The sequence below is a fragment of the Mytilus californianus genome, unplaced genomic scaffold (genome assembly GCF_021869535.1).
Source record: "Mytilus californianus isolate M0D057914Y unplaced genomic scaffold, xbMytCali1.0.p SCAF_11, whole genome shotgun sequence".
Classification (NCBI taxonomy): Eukaryota; Metazoa; Mollusca; class Bivalvia; order Mytilida; family Mytilidae; genus Mytilus; species Mytilus californianus.
The window spans coordinates 53,357,703-53,364,317 of NW_026262593.1; the positions used below are offsets into that span (position 1 = coordinate 53,357,703).

A 6,615-nucleotide genomic window follows, 5' to 3' on the forward strand; every position below is an offset into this window, starting at 1 on the left:
AGAAGAACATAACCCGTGTCATGCCAAAAACTGGTTTTAGAATAAATATGTTTAATTCCGATGCAAAGACCCTATAAGTGAATCAATATTAAAGCCAAAATATGCAATCTTTAATGACCTGACAACAGTATCGTAACTATATCCCTTATTAATAAGTCTGTTTAAAGGTTTTGTTAGCTTTTGAGGTGAATACTGACATTTGTGTGCTTTGTAAAGAATATTACCATAAAAGATTGGATGTGAAATACCCGAACGTATAAGATGTCTGCATATTGAGTTATATTTACGAATGATGTCCTTATACCGATGATAAAATTTAGTAAATGTTTTGACTAGTTTATGATATCGAAAACCCTGGTGTAATAATTTTTGAGTGATACATAAATTTTTCAATTTTACACATCTGTATTATTGATTAAATTCAAATTGAAATAAAGCTTAATCAGCACATTTTAGTTTCAAACACATTGATGTTACGAAGGCTTGGTATCGTCGTGTTCTTACTCTACTCGACTGATTAAAATATATTCAGTCGAATAGTATTTTTCCCCCGGCTCGACTGCGGACGGCATTCCGATCCGCCTGCCTAGCTTCTTTCCCCCTGAAGAAACTTTTTAAATGGGAAATTATCACACTGAAAGATCAAATCAAAGTTTATTAACATAGAGATAACAAATATTTTAGCAACAAATACCTGTATTTTCAGCAACACTCAAAGCATATTGATAATCAAATGTAGCTTATATTATACTTTTTTTCAAATATATAGTTATTTGTCATTTTCGCCTTAAGGAAAATATGTATAACATGCTTGTTGTTAAATGGGCATTAGCTATGAGATATAAAAAAAATATGATTTTCTTTTTTTTTTCAATCATTAATGAAAGTGAAATAGTGAAATAATAATTCGCTTTTAGCAGCCAGTTGGTTCAATTTTGTCAAAATAAACTAAGAAACATCGCTAATGAATTATTCACTTGCAAGTCAATAATTCGACCTCATTGAATCCGTATTCATGTGACTTATAATTCAATCCCTTAGCTAGATATTGGTTACGCGTGAATAAGTCGTTTTCAGTTATTAAAAGGAAAAGAATGTCAACATTGAAAGTGAAACAATGGTCACCCATTTGGTTGTCTGATTCGATCCGCAAAAACTCTTTCTTATACAGGTAAACACGATGATTTACATATGTTTTAACCTATAATATGAAATCAAACAGACCTAGAAAAATCCAATTGCACGAGTATCTATTTATATCTATATCTAAGTATATTTCGTGTTAAATGACCGTCGGCAGTCCTCGGAGGTCACCTCGCTTTTAATTAGATGGCGTCTAATCTGAAATGCACACGAAATGCTGATACATATTATCGAGCCAATGCAGTGTAAGTTGTTTATTTTAGACCTTATAATTTTGATATTCATTTTAGTATGTTATTAATCAAATATGAGAATTTGAGTCAAATCGGTGAACATGAATTTGACAGCTAATGCCCCTTTAATTTCTTCTTTTATATTTTTACTTAGTTATTTTGTATTATTACCCATTACCATGAACAAACAAATTGTTTTATCTCTTATTGTAGATAGCATTGACTGTATAAACGTTGATAAACATGTTCACGATATATAACAAAGGAAATGTTAAAGTTGAAGTTACATTCCAAAGTGCTAAACCGGTTACACAAGTTGACGAAAATCTTTTAAAAGCAGGGAATTATGCATACGGCAATAAAACTAAATCAATACAAATGAAATGGATACCAATTGAAAGCAGAAGGAAATTTGATTTCAATATGAACGAATTTAAAGAGTATGAATGTGGAAACGTTAGAATAAGGTATACGTCATATCTTTTTTTCACAACTGAAAAAGATTTACAGCACAAGAAAGGAAAAGGAATGGTAATTACAAGTGACGGCGAACTACAATATTGCGAAATGGAAAATCCCAAAAAAGGAAATGAAATATCACCAAGCGATCCTAAAAGTAGTATTTGTTTAATTTCATAAAATTAAGATATACAAGTGAGATAGTATGTGCAATTTTCATTCAAATATCTGAACACTATAACAATAACATTATATTTATATAATAAATTAATATCATTGGTAGTGGATTGTTTAATGGCCTTTTACGATATAATATACGGGGTCAGTAAATTCTATATAGGGCTGGTGTTTCGCTCTCTTTCGCCCCATATGTAATTTATTGACCCACAATACTAGTATATAGTATTAGGTCCCTTGTACACTGTGGAAGAACTAGTATATTAAAAATCATGAATAGAAAAAAATAAGATCAATTGAACATGACTCTTATTTTCATGAGTTGCAGGTTCTTATTTCATCGAAAGATAATTTAGATCAAGTAACTGAAGTTAAGTTTTTAATAATATTGAACAAGGTTGTTTCTGTTATTAAGAATTGAATGCTTCTGTTTGTAATGTTATTGGTGTATAAAAGCGTTGACCGAAGCAAATTTCGTATGAAGCTTCTTATAGATTTATTATCAACAACAGTACAAATGTTTCGTTGTTTAAAATAATTCTATTCGTTTTATGATATGATTTGCATATCTACAACAACTTGAATGTGATTGGTCGGTTAAAATTTCACTATGTTGATTTTACTGTGATATATTCATGATCGTTACACATGAATGGAATCCTTGGTACCAAGAAAGTTGAAATTGAAAGAGAAAAAAACAACAAATGTTTGGGTTGGGAGCATCAATAACCTCTGGAAAAAATGTCTGTAGTCCTATAATTTACTCATTAGCTGCCAGTGTGTTAGAAGATTCAAGAAACTTTATGAGCAAACACATATATTTATCTTACCTCCTATACATTTCTAGGATTTTTATGATTGGTTAAAAGCAACCGCATGGAGACCGTGTATATTCCATATTGGGTTAGTAGGCGGGGCTTATTTCAATACACGGTTAGTAGTGGTGTTACGTTTCTTTATAAAAACAACACGATGTTGAGGAAAAATCTTAAAGGTTTCAACAGACGAAGAAATTGATGATGAACTATTGAAATAAATTCATAAAACACATTTAAAGCTAACAAGTTGTTATTGTTGGCATTTGTTTTTGTATAGACCTATGGAAGTATAGGTTCTTAATACTAACGGTATTGAAGACTTGATCACTTTGATAGGCCACTAGTCTAAATACCACAAGTTAAGATAGTCGGTAAGATAAATTCGTTACATAGTGTGCTAGTGACCTAATACGATATATATGGGGTCAGTAAATTCTATACGGGGATTCGAGCTTCGCTCTCACCCCATATGAAATTTACTGACCCCATATATATCGTATTAGGTCACTAGCACACTATGTAACTAATATTATTCAACGCTGCATTTTTTTCTAGGAGCCTATTGCAAAACGATGCAATATCAAAGTTCCCCTTTTAAGATTTTAAGGTGTTGCTGAAGAGAAAGTGTTTTGTAAATAAGATTCAACCATATAGATTTAAACACATGTATCCCACTGATCTGTCGTTATATTTCTTTGGGTTTAAGGAACCAATTTTCAGATGAAATCTTTAATTTATGACAGTAACGTATTCACTTCTTATCTACAATTTGTATCATACGTTTTCAAAACAATCATGATTTTTTTTCCAATTGACGACGAGGGGGGCGGGGTTAACGATCTTGACAACCCATGATGGTCTTGCATGGTCGGAAGAGATTGAATTCCGATTGAAAATTGCAGAAAGTCTTTTATACAAATAAAAATATACATAACACTATTAACGTATTTTCTTGTTCATATATTTGTTTCAACTAACTTTTTGTTTGTGTAAACGAAGTAGAATATGCCTTCTTTAAGTTAGTCTCGTTTACAAAGAGGGTACTATCTCTTCTTCCTGAAGACATCGTTGGATGCGTTGCTGGTTTTAAAACTTCCTCCCGCGTTGTTCCTTTGAAAGCTTCCAACATACTTTTTCAAAAACCGGGACAAGTTCTCGTATCCAGTGCATCGTTGCAAAGATGTCATACTCAAAGAGGGTTTGGAAATGATTTGTAGACATTTAGTCCACAAAGCAAACAGTTTTAATTCATCGGAACCATGGAGGCATTTAAGAAGAAGCTCTTCATTCGGATTTTTCTCATTGTTCAAACAAAGAAGTAAACTCTCTTCGCATTTTTGTTTTAAGTTCCAAATCTGGTATTCTTCTGCCAATGAAAGAATCATGAATATACTTTGATCTGAAATAAGAAAACATAAGATTGTGTATGCGAATAAATCGTTTAGTAAAATCATATCAAATGACTGTGGATATTCTTATAGATGCACATTTTACATAAAAAAATGATATAGTAACAATTTGTAATAAAGTATATCAAATGTGTCTATAACAACCACGTGTCATGCATTATAACAAAGCGATTTTATGTTGAAATCTTTTGAAGTATATCATTAAGACGTTTTAAAATTCACAATGCAATATATTTCATCAATACTATGATTTTGACTCATACATTTTTGAAGTAGTTCAGGCTTGCATTGTATTTTATTTCAAATTTCAACAGAAAAAATCATTAAACGAATAAGATAGCAATTTACCTGACAGTTTTCTCTGATACGCACGATGTAGAATATAGAGGAGTTCCAACATATTTTCATATGTCTTTCCTGTAAGTGGAATCTCTCGTTTTTCTTTGAACTCCGGAGATTGTAACAGCCGTGTCAAAACTGGTGACGACATTGATAGAAGTGATCGTCAAGTGTAGAGACGTTTACCTTCAACAACCAGAACTATATAGGAAAATACATCACCTTAAAAAAAATGGATAGTCATTTCATACCTTGCATCTGTTGCATTTAAACACTGTCCTGCATATAATCAGTATAAATAGTACTGAGGCTCATATTTCCAAAATTATTTTTTTTAGTTCATTTAAGTCATTGCGCTATGCTTATTTAAATGTGATCTCCGGGAACTGTATAACAGTAAAATTCAATATAAGACACAAAACATAAAAACAAATAACCACGCAACTCAACACTATCAAGCTTCAGACCAAATATTAAACCATTCCTCTTCATAGAACTCAATGAGTGTTTTCAAATTTAAAACTAACGGCAAAGAGGAAGTGGCTATATGACATAGGCGAAAATCGCGTTCTTGCTATAACTCAACATTGTCAAGCTGCAGACCAAATATTAAATCTTTCCCTTTCATAGAAGCCAAGAAAACATTGACGAAAGTTTCCCAACAAAGGTCTTTCGGACGGACAGATAGACGGATCGACTGACACCCCGATACAAAAGTATTCGCAGTTACTAAAAGCTAGCTCAAAGTCAATTTCAACTAATAAATAAACATGCATGTTTTCCCAGACTTAGATATCAATTAATACACATCCAACGGATTTAAAATAAAGACATAATAAACAATCTGAGAAATCATTGGCTTGTGTAATGCAAAAATATATAATCGACTGTATCTAGGACCATAAGTGTATGTCAGCACACAACTCATAATTAGAAGATTCTATTTATTTTCGTAACTTTAGTTATTTGTCATTTTCTGTTCGGATGATCCCAGGTAAATAAACACAATGAATGTCAACTACATCAAGATCGCAATAACTGTTGGACTGTTAATTCCCAAGGGCACTAACCACTATGTAGTAAGAGCTTCGGCACTGGCATTTATTAACTGATCATAAAATCGCTCAAAAAACATCCGATTTACAAATACAATCAACTATGAACAACACATGATCCAGATAGCATGACTAGGTGCATTCACAAAGTGTGATGGGGTTATTTCTCTTTTTTGTTACGGTGTACACGCTGTTTTTGTTTTCATACCATAATAATAAAACATAAAATTTACCAAAACGTTTGCATAGTCAAGCTACCAATTTGTTAAACACTAACTTGAAAAAGAAGAAAAAAAGACGGCTCATATTTTGGAAAACAGGATAAAATTGTTATCGTTAACGCAAGACGCTAGGTAAGATAGTCAGAGCAGTTGGTTGAATCTAATGCTCCAGAAAACAAACACAAAAACAAAAACAATATTCTTCATTGCTTAGTTGCACTTATAAATAAGGTTCAAACTAACTGGGACAAAGTGCGCCATAAAACATTCTGAATGTTTAGTTCCTGATTGATGCATCCGAATGCTTAAAGTCACATGAAACTTTTAGAATTAAAAAAAAAATTGATGCATATGTGTTTTTATAACTAAATGGCTAGTTTTTATTATAAAACTTATGTACATTTACTTTTTTCTCAAGAAAATTCTTTAATTTGTCCAAATTTAGAAGAAATTTACTTTTTTTAACTATTGGCTTCCAATACAATAATTCGCTGACATGTTTTCCGTATGCAATGACCTCAGCGTGACCTTTTACGTAAAAATCTGATGATCGCAATACGCATTGCTCCGTCATCGAAATAAACTATATCTTACTGTACATGTTTTACACATTCATACCTCAATACCCATGCTTCTTTGTTGATTGTTTACTAAGGTGACAATCGGTAAACTTCGGCTTCAAAACACGACAACTAATTAGCTGTAATATTTTTACATCAAAACAGACCGAGCGAAATATTTTTTTGACGATTATACGATAT

The 6,615-nt window shown here is 31.9% G+C and overlaps 1 protein-coding gene and 1 pseudogene across 2 annotated transcripts in view; both read right to left on the reverse strand.

Annotated features, from left to right (window-relative positions):
* The window catches only part of LOC127720312 (uncharacterized), a 416,307-nt gene that overhangs the window by 315,702 nt on the left and 93,990 nt on the right, over nt 1–6,615 (reverse strand). The gene's annotated exons all lie outside the window — the stretch shown is intronic.
* The window catches only part of LOC127719243 (uncharacterized), a 3,296-nt pseudogene continuing 435 nt past the window's right edge, over nt 3,755–6,615 (reverse strand).